Here is a 16,145-nt window from a genome sequence, read left to right on the forward strand (position 1 = left end):
AGTTCTTTAATTGTATCAAATTTTTTGCCTAGATATGCAACAGCTAAATTCTGATTATCCAATGGTGCGTTTCTGTAATTTTATATATTTGCGTGGAATTATAGGAACCTTATCCGAGTGAGTACCAATGGCACGATCAGTGGCAGAGTTTGATGAGGTACTTTCATTTGTAATGTGCACCTCACCTGATATTTCTTTTTGTACTGTATTAAGGTGAAAATGTAATTTTAATATTTCTAAATTTCAATGCAGGTTGTGTCCACGTGTAGGAGGTTTAAAGTGTGTGACTAGAAGAAACGAAAGGTTTGATTAGGTTTCAGTGCTTGTTCATCCTTTTTAGTGACTTTTAGACAATTGAAATGTGTTTGATACCTCCACCGGTAACACCCTAAACAATAATAATAATCATCCTAAAAAATCTGCCTCTATAGTTCATTATTGTTAGCTATCTATCTAGTTGCATTAACGTTAATTACTATTTATTAGTATTATATGTGACCAAGTGTTTAAAGAAACAGTTTAGATTGGTCTTTAAAACACAAAATATGACCAAATTTCTATGAACACTTGAAAACTATATTTCATTGATTTTGAACAGTAAATAGCTAAGTTGCATTGCAGGCCAAGTAGCAAACAACCTATGCTTTTTGTTTTTAAACTTATTATTATTATTTTGAAAGTAGAAATAAAACAAAAAAAGATTTGCAAGTATATATCAGGCGACTGAACAATTTAAATGTTTCAATAGATGCAGTTCAAAAATTTTAAAACAAAAAACACTATAAAAATAAAGTTTTTACCCCCAATAATTATCTTGATTATGGTTTTACTTTGATTGTACTTTATTGTTGTTTTGGTAACCAATTTTGTTCTTTATTATTCTTGACTGTCTATTAGTACTATTATATTGCAAATTAATGACTTTTTAAGCTAACTAGCTACTATGCACATCAATCAAGTTCTGCTGCAGTTAAGCTTAAATATGAGAGAATCTGAGTTAATATGCGATTCATTCTTTTACTATATGTTATTAGTGAAGATCAGCTTTCAAAAAGTATTAACATTTAACATTATAAGCTCTCTGCTATTTATTATAAGCTCTCTGCTAAATTAACATTTAATACAATAATAAGAGATATATATTAAGTGTGTGACATGTTAAATATATTATTTTAATCTTAAGTGGGTTTGTGTGGCAAAAAATTAAAATAATGTGTGATATTTTATATTCATCTTGAGGCACTTCAACATCTTGCTAGGGGTGCTGATATTAAGGTAAATAGTTTATACAAATATGTTACTAATCCAATCCTATTTAACTAATCCCTATTATGATAAGATTGTTTATATTTTATAGGGTTGAGAAGCTGTGCTGGACAAGGCCGTGCATAATGATCCAAATTGCTCAGGGTACTCAAAATACTGATCTAAATTGCAATTGCTGTTTCTCAAACAGCTTCAATTATATGGGAAGCAAGTAGTTCATTCGAAGTTTAGTTACTTTAAAATTCTCTGTAGTTTCATTGAACTTTCATATTGGATTTGAAATAGCTTTTTTTTGTGTGGATATTATTATAAGTTAGTGGAAAAACAAACCTGCTTCAGTTGCTCAATTTTTGAAGAACACTCCCAATCTGGATAAGGTTGTAACTTTCATGTAGTGCAATTTAATTCTAGATTCATGTTTGTTCTTGTAATATATACCTCTTGGTTGTATTGGGGTAAAAAATTATGAATGGAAGCTCCATGGAATTGATCAATGTATATTTTGACTCATGTGCAAAAAACACTGTTGGTGTTGAATTTTGATAGAAAATCCTATGATTGATAAGTAGCTAATTAATGAGATGAGAGTATGTAAATGAGATGAGATTAATGAATGATTTGAAATTAAAAATAAATAAATAATTACAGGATTTGTGGAGGTTTGAAAATCTCACAAAATAGTTAATTTTTGTTAAATTAAAAAATTAATTTGTGAGAGTTTTAAACCGTCACAAAAGTAATTTAAAACTGTCACAAAAATACAATATAAAACCCCCACTAAACACACACAACCCCCCCACTAAATAGATTGTGGAGGTTTTTAAAAACCCCTACAAAAGACCTCGTGGCACCTCAAATTTTGGAGGTTTTGGAAACCCCACAAACTATTTGGCGGAGGTTATAAACCTCCACAAATAAGAGAAAAAACCTCCACAAATAAACAAAAATATTTCTAGATTTAATTTTTTTTTAAAAATAGAATGAAGGATTTTGAAGTCTTCTTTAAAGAAGCCAACAAAAGCCTTTAAAATTTATTCAACGAATATAAGAGGTAAAGATTGAACTCAAATATCTCATGTTAAAATTAAAGACTTAAGCCAATTGAAGGGCCATTTACATAAATAAATTGTTTGTCCTTTAAATTTACGCAATTGCATTCTTTTAAATATAAAGACGTAAATACATTGTTTCATATGCTAGTAGCGATTTACATAAACACATAATCCACTATAGCCAACCGCGAATTACATGCAAATGGGGGAACACAAAGATCACTAGAGGCTGTCGTTGTTTCTGTTTATTAATGCTTGGCCATAAATCGCTATTGGCAATAGGGGTTTATGTGTATTGGGAGATGTGCATAGACCACTGGAGGCTATAGCAATTTACGTGGAAAGTGAATGCCTATATAAACCGTTATTTTAATCCAGTATTCACACATATCTTAGTCTATCTTTATCTAATTCTAATCATTATTATTCCTATCATTTTACTTTAAATTATATTCATTAATATTAATTAAGAATATTATTACCATTTAAAGTTTACTTCTAACAAAAAATATTACTATTCAAAATCTAATAATAAACAACAACAATTCCTTCATTTCTAATCTAACATGAAAATTTTTAAATTAAGTAAAAATTAATGAACTAACCTGCTTATTAATGTGTCTATTAAAATAGATGAAATCGTCTAGTCAATAAAAATGATCTATTTTGGTTTAAGATTCTACTTTTCACACAATAATTGTATAAGTTCTTTTAAAACTTTTCGAAAGAAAAGATTTGAAATGGTAGTTCGTCACTAAGAACCACAAACTTAAAGCTCTCTCCTCCTGTTAGTTCAATAAAAGGTTAGGTGAATTAATGTAACCCTTTCTCAAATTAGTTAGCTGAAAGTAGAAGAAAATTATACCTTCACATAAGTAGTAGGAGCCTGCCACAAACTACTCTTTTCCTTCTATACTAATTTGTGACTGGATATCGTTAATAATTCTAACCCTACTAAATTATTTTTAGCTTTAAAAGATTATTTGTGATTTGTTGATTTAAATAATATGATATAAGATTCAACAAATTACATTTAAAAACTCATTTCGTACTAGCTTGTAACGAATTATATAAAAATAAATCAAGATATGAATATATCATACTTTAGACTCGGACAACTGATTAATTTTGAGTTGAAAATATTTTATTTATAATATTTTTTATTATTTTGTTTACAATATTCAAACAATATAACATGTTTAGGATACTAATTATTTTTTATATCATAGATGAAACTGTGTAATACATTAATATAAATTCAAATTGGTATATTCCATAAGTGTGATATACAATATAAATTGCGAGTACCAACTTATATGACAAAAGAATTTATAATTTACGATTTTATAAATTATAATTCTTTTAAATTAAAAGATGTAAATTATGACTTACAATTTTTAATTATTTTTTATTTTATTTAAAATCATAATTCATCATTTTTAATTATCTTTTTTAATTTTTTATCTTATTTAAAATCATTATATTTGTTTTTATCCTACATGCTTCTTGTATCATTATATTATATCGTAATATTAACCAAAATTGTATTAAACCGTTTCCAGCGGTTTACGCACGTGTCCCTATACACATAAACTGCTATTGTTAGTAGCGATTTATGGCCAAGCATCAATAAACAGAAATCGCAACAGTCTCTAGCGGTTTATGTGTTCTCTCATTTGCATGTAATCCGCAGCTGGCTATAGCGGATTATGTGTTTACGTAAACCGCTACTGGGAGTAGCAGTTTCTATAAATATATGAAATGGTGTATTTGTGTCTTCATATTTAAAAGAATGCAATTATATAAATTTAAAGGACAAACAACTTATTTATATAAATTGCCCCAATTGAATTACATTTTTTCGTTAAGAAAAGTACTATTAATTTTTTTTTTTATAAAAAGTTTGTTGGTATGATCCTCTGTTGTCTAACTAAAGCTCTGCTACCGTCACCATCTTCCTCTGTATTATTAGGTAATATCTCAAATAAGAGAGTCCAAGCAAATTTGTAATAATATAATTAACTCATCTTTAAAAAAAATTATTTTTAAAGTTTTCATATAGAAAATTTTCTGTATATATATAATTAATCAACACGATACTCATTATAAAAAATAGACTTAAAACTTTTACTTTAATAATAAACTATTACATATCAATTATTTTTTATTTCACCATTCATTTGGTGTATTAACAATATGTTTAGTATAATTTCATCTTGGGTCAAACGTGGAGAGCTCTCGACTACCGGGAAGATTTCGGGGAGGAATCAAGTGAGAGAACATAAGATGAGAAGACACCACATCCAACTCAAAACCTTAAGGTGTTAAGTTAATGGGTCTCTCATCTTATAAACTCCTGACTCTTCCATGTTTTCTTTGATGTGGGACTAACTTCAACACTCCTCACACTTGCAACACTAACAATCTCCCCCTCAAGTGTGAGCCTCCACATCAAGTATCAACTCTCCTCTAACTCCTCCACCACCACGAGTATTCGTCCATCACACCGCCGCAAAACATCGCGGGACACGCCGCCCGGACCACCTTTGCCGGGAAGACTTTCGATGCTTCACCTTGAATACTCCTTAAACCAGACCGATTAACCATCGGCTCTGATACCACTTGTCGGAATAAATTAATTTCAATAACCCAGATCATCCATATTGAATCACCAAAAATACAACACAATACGGAAGCGTACCTGAATTCATAAACATAAATTATTATTAGAAGAATTTGGATCTTGTGGTTCTTTCGATCTTCCTCAACCAAAGACTTCTGTATTCCTAGGCGGCTGAACTGTAACTCTTTTGATGGGGAAAGAGCAACAAATGCGGCTTTGGTATATTGGGGACTGAAATCCTGAAGGTCTATTTATATTTGAGCATGGCACCCATTAAACCCTAAAGCCCAAATAAAATAGTATCTAAAGCCCAAAAGATAATATATCTAAAATCCAAAAAGATAATTATCTAAAGAACAAAAGATAATATCCGGTTTTATTCTCATTTAATTTCAAATCAAAAGTAATAATGACTTATTCAATTAGCATTTATAACAATAAATGAGATCATCATTATATAAGTCATTTAATTTGAAATAGCATCATTTGTGATTATAATTGATATATGTATTGCCCACAAATAAGTTAGGAAATTAAATAATTTCCTAACAATATTGTCTTTCAGTTTTTCTATTAAATTGAGATAAAGCATATTTCTAACTTTTTTTTTTTAAAGTGGTTCCATTGTATTGCAGTATTGCAACTTGATTCAAGCATGTTTAGATAAATTGTTTAGCGATGTTCATTATTCTATTAAAAAAATATATAAATTATAGATACATACATAAGAATATTTTATCAAATATAATATTTTTTAAAATTTTAAGTATTAACGTTAGAATATTAATTTAGTATTCTTTTTATAGCATACTCTTATTCTAGTACTCTTAATAATCTTATTCATAATATTATTTTGGGCTCAAATTTTTCACTACTTATGATTTTATTATTTATAGTTAATTTTTATTTAATTTTTTCTTTTTAACAAGATGAATAATTTATATTATAAAAAATTACAATAATAAATAGTGCACAAGAATAACAATGACAGATTTTACCAAGTCAAATAAAAAAATATTCTATACATTTTCTAGTAGTCTTAATATTCTTTTGTTTAATATTATTTTGGATTATAAATTTTTATTACTTATGAATTTATTGCTACTTATGATTAATTTTTTATTTACTTTCTCCTTTTTAACGGGATTAATAATTTATATTATAAAAAAATTACAATAATCAAACATAGTATACAAAAATTACAGTTATAAATTTTATAGAGTCGAATAAAAAATTAAAAAAATTTTTACAAAACAAAAATAAAGTACAGTAAAGAATAGAAAAAGAATTCATATAAATAAGAAACTAAAAATTCCATAAAAGAATACAATTGCATATATGAAAGATTTTAATATTAAAGAGACTATAATATAAAAAAACTAACAATATATATCATATGAATAAAAAAATACAATAAAAGGTAAGTAAAAATCATATGAATAAAGTTCAATAAAAAAAATTACACAAAACATAAATATAATGTAGTAAAGGATAGAAAAATATAATTTATAAAAATAAGAAATAATAAGAATACCATAAAAATCAATAACATATCTGACAGATAGAGATGGCAAAAAAAAAAATTTGCATCCATATCTGAGACAAAGAGGTTAATAGGGACTCGCAAAATCTCGGGAAAGGAAATATACTTAAATACCCTTTTATATATATATATATATATATATATATATATATATATATATATATATATATATATATATATATATATATATATATATAAAAGTTGTATAAGTAACTCTAATTAATTAATTTTATTTTAATTTATATGTTAAAAATTTTATGTAAACGTTATTATGATAAATTTGTTTTTGAATTGTGTTTGATTTGATATATTTTGTTAAATTGTATAGAATTTTATTATGGTTGTGTTAATATTTTAAAAAAAAATTAAAACTTAATAATATCTATGGATACTCGCAAGTATCTGCCTCCCTCGCAGGGAGAAATAAACGGAGACCCGTGACGGGGATGGGACGGGGACCCGATCAAACTATTGGATCACTGAATCAGTGGTTAGTTGAGTCCTTGGTCGAACTATTCAAATCGGTAATAATAAAATAAATACATAAAAATTTTAATAAAATAAAAAATACATTATTATTAAGTAATAAAAGTAATATTTCACATCATTTAAAATTAGTTAAATTATAAATTTAGTTAACTTATGCTCTAAGAATATAAGTTACGAGTATAATAATAGAAATCGTTTAAATTTTTAATATATTCAATACATTAAAAATATAAAAAATTAGCTTTCAAAAATTTTTAGTCAAATGTTTTTTACAGGACTTTTAAAATAAACTCTTAGTGTAATGACCTAATTTTCAGTACATCACGATCATATTGAAAATTAAGTGTCACCAACTTACTTACCTAAAATTTTAACTATTTATTATTAAACCTGTAATCGTATTAGCGTACTGTCAAATTTTTGAGAAAACTTTTATTTTATAAAAAGATTTGTGAGGGCAACTAATTAAATATACACAAGCCATATAAAGGAATTAGATAAAACTTACACAAGGCCAACATTATATATATACATAACATGTATCATAGATCATATATACATATAAAGGTATTATCATATATACCACAAGTTAGCGTACAACCCTTCACATCTTGATACTATATACATAATCAACACTCCGGGCCTTGGTCCATATAGGAAGCCCCTAAGCTAGCGCCTGAAACTAGCCTAGCCTGTACTTATGGCTCCTAATCTCTCGGTGGATCTATCCAAAGTGAGAGACTAAACCAAAATTCCTATGCCAAACTGAAGGCACCACCCAAAACACGCTATCAACTCTTATTGTCTTTGATCAATCATTGTAGATAAAAGACGAGATCTCTATCACCTTCATATCATTCTCCGGGCACTCGTATATATAGGGGTGATCTTAACTAGAGTTCCTGATTCTATCTGAAAGGGAAGAGAAGGGATAAGAACTGGGGAGTTCTTAGTAGGGTCGAGGTGGTTAGTTAAGTCCGTTTTAATACTATACCCAGTCAGCAGCAACACCAAATCATGTATCAAACACAATAACTAAAGAATATAAAGAGAAACAAACACAACACATATACAATCACAGAAAACAAAATTCATAGAAGATATGCTCAAACAATTATGATGCATGTCTATCCCTAGTGCAGGTAATGGAATCATCTGTCGGTTTCGACCTGCTCCCGACGTAACACAGCAACCTTTGTCTGAGTTTAGTTTCTAGTGCATAACCTCTGTAAGTAACCTCTGTCTTACAAGTGCGACTCTCTTGAGCCGATGTATGGAAACATAACCTCTGAAAGCAACATCGGTCTTACAGGTGAGGCTCTCTCTAGCCAATGTATGTATCGATAACCTCTATCTTATAGGTGTGACCATCCCCTAAATTGGCCGATATATCTCTGAAAGCGAATCTCAATGGACTCACCACCATATCTCTGCTCATTTTCAGCAGGTACATAGTCATCTCAGCTCGTTCTCAATGCCAAACAATATCTCTGCTTATCCCCTTTTCTCTTTGTTTCTTTCTTTTTTTTCTGTGCTCTACCCTCCTACGGCATGGATTCTTTTAGATTTTATTAATCTTTGTTTTCTGCTCTCCTGTGGTAGAGGTTTCTTTAATATTTTTCTTTTCTATTGTTCCATAATATAAATTATTTTCGCATTATTCTCTCTCCTTTCTCTAAGTGACTTATGGAAAAGAATTATAAAGTTCTTTAATTAAGTATGCCTTTTTCTAAAACTTTTAAGATTACTCTGCTTGCTTGTTTTTTTATTAGTAATACACATTATGATATTCTTACAAGATAATATCTTTGATAAATACTAATTATAATAATAATTAATTTTAATATAAATGAGTAATTTTAAAGAAGTATTTAAAATAATATTCACAATCTTCTTTTAAAACTTAGTTTATAAAATCTTATTTTAAATTTTTATTAATTACTTTCTAAATCACAAACTTTTTTAATATTCTATTTTTAACCTCAATATTTTATAAAATTATATTTGAACCCTCACTTATTTTCATATTTATAAAAATAACCTGAACTTTTATAAAATACCCATTTTACTCCTAAACTTTACTTATTACCCAAAATACCCAAAAACTTATACAATTGCAAAATTTTACCTTGATTTTGATATACAAATACAATGTTACCTTTCAAAAATAAAATTTAATTACTAGTCTCCCTCTCATGCCAAAATCGAAACCCTGAACCTTTTTCTTTCAAAATATTACTTGTATTTTAATCCGTTGTCGAGTTTTTCGATTATCGATTCTTCGTAACTTTTAATTTTCTCTCTCAACCATCAAACCTCACCAATTTTTTACTTGATCCTCAATAACATTCCAGTCAAAAATTCCCAAAATAATTCGGCCCTGCTGGTTTCATTACAGTCAAGCCATGAACTTCACAAATATATCAATATATTGTAAAAATTCAATATAAACTCAATCAAACTCAGTCAATAATCAATCACAGCACCAAATTACTTATTCAATATAGATTTAATCATTGAGAATTTATTGAAATCCTACCTCCATATGAAATCAAAATACTCAAAGTTCCCAAAAAACTTTTTGGCTGAGCTGCCGAAGAAGAAAACGTTAGAAATCGATTCTTTTACCAAAAACACCAACGAGTCGAACTTCAAGGGAAAGAGAAGCTACGTCACCATCAATTTTTATCGGACAAAAATGATATCAACACATAAAAAAAAGATACAAACACTTTTATTGAATTAGATTTTTTATTGGAGTTACGAATTACAAGAAATTAGAGTAAAAAATGTTAGTGGGGTTACGGTTTTCTTCCTTACAAGGTTCAACCTTTCCTTTCTTTATTTTCTTTCTTATGAGTTCGGTGATGAAGGGAACAAATATGAAACAAAGATGTTTTGGTGATTTAATAAAATAGGTTATATGCCATGTTTATATATTTATATATGCATGCATAAGCTACGTTTGGCTTTTATTAATCTTTGTTTTCTTAATGGCTTAAGCCAAAAAAAGGAACCAAAAGAATTATTATTCATTGAATAATAATCTTAATTAAGGTGCCATAGATTTAATTTGATTCGGGGTTCTCTCCTGGCTTTGGCCGAAAATGAATGAAAACAAGAAAATGATATTAATTGGTGGTGATGTTATGTTTACTGAAACACCATTGCTTTATGTGATTCCACATTTCTATTCCTTTCCTTTTTCCAAGGAATGGTCGGCTGATTATAATGGATGGTGATTAGAGAAAGGGTTTAATTCAATAGAAGGTAATTTAAGAAGGGTAAGGGGCACGCACTACAAGAAAACACGTCTTTTGCCACGCTTTTAAAGCGTGGCGAAAAGCTGAAAAAAGCGTGGCAATAGCTTTTCGCCACGCTTTTTGAGCTATTGCCACGCTTTCGAAAGGGTGGCCTATCAGAGGGTGGCGGTTGTTCTATCGCCACGCTTTTTGCAGTCTATTGCCACGCTTTTTGTTTGCCACGCTTTTTTACAAACAGCCACTTGGAAAAGCGTGGCTATAGGTGGGAAATACGGCCACGCTTTAAAAGCGTGGCGATAGGTAGAGATATGGCCACGCTTTTGAAGCGTGGCAATAAGGAGAGATACGGCCACGCTTTTAAAGCGTGGCAATAGGGAGATATACAGCCACGCTTTAAAAGCGTGGCGAAAGGCTTGTTAAATTAAAAAAAAAATTTCTTTTCCTTACTTGATCTTAATTACTACAATATAAATTTTCAATCTTTTTTTATTACCAAACCTATAAATATAGTATGCAATTTTTATTGCAAGACAAATCAAACAATAATTAGTGACAATTTTTGCTTTAATTATTTTATACATTAATAAACTAATATTCAAATACAAAATAAATTTCGAGTTGAAATTCCAAAACTAAAAACGGTAGAAAAATACAAAAACAATACAACTTAAACACTAAGTCCTTTGTTGTTCTTTCTTCCTCTAGCCCTCTCAAACTTCCTTCCCTTAGATCGTACATAAGGCTTGGTATGGCTGTGAGGAACACTAGGACCAGGACCAAAATGTTTCACAGCTTCCCTGAAATAGCAAAATCAACAAGGGAACAAAAAACATGTTTAAGTTACAAAAGATAAAGTAAGACATAAGACAAGAAGAAGCAAGAGTGTAATACTCCAAAATCCCCGATTTTCGGCTGAATTAGGACATAGCAAAGCCGAACTTACAATCTGACTGGGCAGAACAAGTCCTTTTCCATCAACACATCATTTCTGATTATAGTAATCCATTGACTCAGGCGAGTTGTCACACTCAACTCAGAATCTTGCACTAGACCAAATGGATTGGATTTAACTAACCAATCTTTCAAAGACTCATAAACAGCAAAGTTTAGACCTACAATGGAACCTGGAAAACAGGAAAAACAATTAAAAATAAGAAAGCATTAATTCTAATAACAGCACTACAGCCACTACAGCAGGAGAGGAGGGGGGTGGAGAACTTTAGGGAGTTAATTATATCAGTTGCATGAATTGCCCAAGCACAATATTAAGATTTGTCATATTTGCCATTATGATCATGACTGTAATCATCAACTTTGTAAAGAAGTAAAAATGAAAAGATTATTAAAACAATTTATGATAGGCCATAGGCAAGAAAAAAAAAGGACGTGTGTACTATACTTGTGATGAGCGGATAATTTATACGCTTTTTGGCATTGTTTTTATATAGTTTTTAGTAAGTTTAAACTACTTTTAGGGATGTTTTCATTAGTTTTTATGATAAATTCACATTTCTGGACTTTACTATGAGTTTGTGTGTTTTTCTGTGATTTCAGGTAAATTCTGACTGAAATTGAGGGATTTGAGCAGAACTCTGAAGAAGGCTGACAAAAGGACTGCTGATGCTGTTGGAATCTGACCTCCCTGCACTCAAAATGGATTTTCTGGAGCTACAGAACTCCAATTGGCGCGCTCTCAACGGCGTTGGAAAGTAGACATCCAGGGCTTTCCAGAAATATATAATAGTCCATACTTTATTCGAAGAATGACGACGTAACTTGGCGTTGAACGCCAAGTACATGCTGCTGTCTGGAGTTAAACGCCAGAAAAACGTCATTATCCGGAGTTGAACGCCCAAAACACGTCATAACCTGGAGTTTGACGCCAAGAAATGCCTCTACTCGTGGATTGATCAAGCTCAGCCCAAACATACACCAAGTGGGCCCCGGAAGTGGATTTATGCATCAATTACTTACTCATGTAAACCCTAGTAGCTAGTCTAGTATATATAGGACATTTATCTATTGTATTAGACATCCTGGATTGTATTTTGAATCCTGTGATCACGTTAGAGAGGGCTGGCCATTCGGCCATGCCTGAACTCCTTGCTTATGTATTTTCAACGGTGGAGTTTCTGCACACCATAGATAAAGGGTGTGGAGCTCTGCTGTACCTCAAGTATTAATGAAATTCTATTTTCTTTTATTCAAATCTCTCTTATTCTTATTCCAAGATATTCATTCGTACCCAAGAACATGATGAATGTTATGAGTCAGATTACCCTCATTATCATTCTCACTTATGAATGTACGTGATTGACAACCACTTCCGTTCTACATGCAACAGAGCTTGAATGCGTATCTCTTAGATTCCTCAACAGAATCTTCGTGGTATAAGCTAGATAGATGGCGGCATTTATGAGGATCCGGAAAGTCTCACCTTGTCTGTGGTATTCCGAGTAGGATCCCGTTAATGAATGACTGTGACGTGCTTCAAACCTGTAACCTGCTGGGCGTTAGTGACAGACGCAAAAGAGGGATTCTATTCCAGTAGGGGAGGGAACCAACCGGTGATTAGCCGTACTGTGACAGAGTGCGTGAGCATTAGTTTTCACTGCGAGGATGGGATGTAGCCATCAGCCATGGGTGATGCCTCCAGACTGGTTAGCTGTGCGAGTGACAGCCGCACAGGATATTTCCCCGAGAGGAAGAAAGTAGCCACAGTTGATGGTGAACCCCTATACAAAGCTTGCCATGGAAAGGAGTAAGAAGGATTGAGTAGAAGCAATAGGAGAGCAGGCGTCCTTGGGCTCTACAGCATCTCCATCCGCTTATCTGAAATTCCCATCAATGAATCTGCATAAGTATTCTATCCCTTTTATTATTCCTTTTTATTAATTATTCCAAAAAATCATAAACCAATTTAATATGCCTGACTGAGACTTACAAGGTGACCATAGCTTGCTTCATACCAACAATCTCTGTGGATTCGACCCTTACTCACGTAAGGTTTATTACTTGGACGACCCAGTACACTTGCTGGTTAGTTGAACGGAGTTGTGAAAATAAACAGTGCCATAAGAGTAAATATATGCTAAAGCTCAAAAGATAGTAATCACAATTTCGTCCACCAAGTTTTTGGCGCCGTTGCCGGGGATTGTTAGAGTATGGACAACTGACGGTTCATCTTGTTGCTCAGATTAAGTAATTTTCTTTTCAAAAATCCTTTTCAAATATTTTTCTTTTTATTTTTCGTTTTTCCAAACCATATTTTCGAAAAAAATAAATAAAAATACAAAAAAAATTAGAAAATCATAAAAATAAAAAATATTTTGTGTTTCTTGTTTGAATCTTGTGTTAATTTTTAAGTTTGGTGTCAATTGCATGCTTTTAAAAATTTTTTCTTGCATTTTTCGAAAATCTCATGCATTCATAGTATTCTTCATGATCTTCAAGTTGTTCTTGACAAGTCTTCTTGTTTGATCTTGATGATTTCTTGTTTTGTGTCTTTTCTTGTTTTTCATGTACATCTTTGCATTCATATTTTTCATGCATTAAAGATTTCTAAGTTTGGTGTCTTGCATGTTTTCTTTGCATCAAAAATTTTTCAAAATTATGTTCTTGATGTTCATCATGATCTTCAAAGTGTTCTTGGTGTTCATCTTGACATTCATAGCATTCTTGCATGCATCTTGTGTCTTGATCCAAAATTTTCATGTTTTGGGTCATTTTTGTGTTTTTCTTTAAAAATTCAAAAATAAAAAAATATCTTTTCCTTATTTTCCTCCAAATTTTCGAAATTTTGGATTGACTTGGTCAAAAATTTTTAAAATTAGTTGTTTCTTACAAGTCAAGTCAAAATTTCAATTTTAAAAATCTTATCTTTTCAAAATCTTTTTTAAAAATCATATCTTTTTCATTTTTTTTTATAAATTTCAAAAATTTCAAAAATCTTTTTTAAAATATTTTCAAAATCTTTTCCTTATCTTTATATCAAATTTTCGAAAATTAGCTAACAATAATGTGATTGGTTCAAAAATTTGAAGTTTGTTACTTTCTTGTTAAGAAAGGTTCAATCTTTAAGTTCTAGAATCTTATCTTGTAGTTTCTTGTTAGTTAAGTCTATTTTAAAAATTAGATCTTTTTCAAAATATCTTTTTATTAAAATTTTATCTTATCTTTTTATCTTTTATCTTATCTTTTTCAAAAATTTTATCTTTTTCAAAATTTGATTTCAAAATATCTTATCTAACTTCTTATCTTCTTATCCTTTTCAAAATCTGATTTCAAATCTTTTTCAATCAACTAACTAACTTTTTGCTTGTTTCTTATCTTTTTCAAAACCACCTAATTACTTTTCCCTCTCTAATTTTCGAAAATTCTCTCTCTTTTTTTTTTCAAAAATTCTTTTTGTTTTAAATTTTAATTTTAATCTCGTCTCATCTTTAATTTTCAAAAATCACTAACCATTTTTTTTCAAAATTATTTTCGAAAATTTCTTTTTCTTTTCTTATTCTATTTAATTAATTAATTACTAACACTTCTCTTCACCTCACTTCATCTAAATCCGAATTCTTCTTCATCCTTCTTCATTCTTCTACCCCTTTCTTCTTCTACTAACAATAAAGGAATCTCTATACTGTGACATAGAGGATTCCTCTTTCTTTTCTTGTTCTCTTCTCTTTCATATGAGCAGGAACAGGGAAAAAGGCACTCTTGTTGAAGTTGATCCAGAACCTGAAAGGACTCTGAAGAGAAAATTAAGAGAAGCTAAATTACAACAATCCAGAAACAACCTTTCAGAAATTTTCGAACAAGAGAAGGACATGGCAGCCGAAAATAATAATCATAATAATGCAAGGAGAATGCTTGGTGACTTCACAAAGCCAACATCCAAGTTTGATGGAAGAAGCATCTCCATTCCTGCCGTTGGAGCCAATAACTTTGAGCTTAAGCCTCAACTAGTTGCATTAATGCAACAAAACTGCAAGTTTTATGGACTTCCATCTGAAGATCCTTATCAGTTCTTAACTGAATTCTTGCAGATCTGTGAGACTGTAAAGACTAATGGAGTTGATCCTGAAGTCTACAAACTCATGCTTTTCCCTTTTGCTGTAAGAGACAGAGCTAGAATATGGTTGGATTCACAACCTAAGGATAGCCTGGATTCCTGGGATAAGCCGGTCACTGCCTTCTTGGATAAATTCTTTCCTCCTCAAAAGCTGAGCAAGCTGAGAGTGGATGTTCAAACCTTCAAACAAAAAGATGGTGAATCCCTCTATGAAGCTTGGGAGAGATACAAGCAGCTGACAAAAAGATGTCCATCTGACATGTTTTCAGAATGGACCCTATTAGATATATTCTATTATGGTCTCTCTGAATTTTCGAAAATGTCATTGGACCACTCTGCAGGTGGATCCATTCACCTGAAGAAAACGCCTGAAGAGGCTCAAGAACTCATTGACATGGTTGCAAACAACCAGTTCATGTACACCTCTGAGAGGAATTCCGTGAATAATGGGGTCCCTCAGAAGAAAGGAGTTCTTGAAATTGATGCTCTGAATGCCATATTGGCTCAGAACAAAATGTTGACCCAACAGGTCAACATAATCTCTCAAAATCTGAATGGATTGCAACATGCATCCAACGGTACTAGAGAGGCAGCTTCTGAAGAAGCTTATGATCCTGAGAACCCTGCCATGGCAGAGGTTAATTACATGGGTGAACCATATGGAAACACCTATAACCCATCATGGAGAAATCACCCAAATTTCTCCTGGAAGGATCAACAAAAGCCTCAACAAGGCTTTAACAATGGTGGACGCAATAGGCTGAACAATAGTAAGCCATATCCATCATCTTCTCAGCAACAGACAGAGAACTCTGAACAAAACAACTCCAATTTAGCTAAT

At 30.9% G+C, this 16,145-nt stretch overlaps 1 non-coding gene across 1 annotated transcript; it reads right to left on the bottom strand.

Annotated features, from left to right (window-relative positions):
• Positions 1 to 15,461: 15,461 nt before the first annotated feature.
• Positions 15,462 to 15,565, bottom strand: LOC112700396 (small nucleolar RNA R71). Its single transcript, XR_003153303.1, has one exon. It is a non-coding gene; the product is annotated as a small nucleolar RNA R71 (small nucleolar RNA).
• Between the last annotated feature and the right edge of the window lie 580 nt (positions 15,566 to 16,145).

This window comes from Arachis hypogaea, chromosome 6 (assembly GCF_003086295.3).
Source record: "Arachis hypogaea cultivar Tifrunner chromosome 6, arahy.Tifrunner.gnm2.J5K5, whole genome shotgun sequence".
In the NCBI taxonomy this organism is placed as follows: domain Eukaryota; kingdom Viridiplantae; phylum Streptophyta; class Magnoliopsida; order Fabales; family Fabaceae; genus Arachis; species Arachis hypogaea.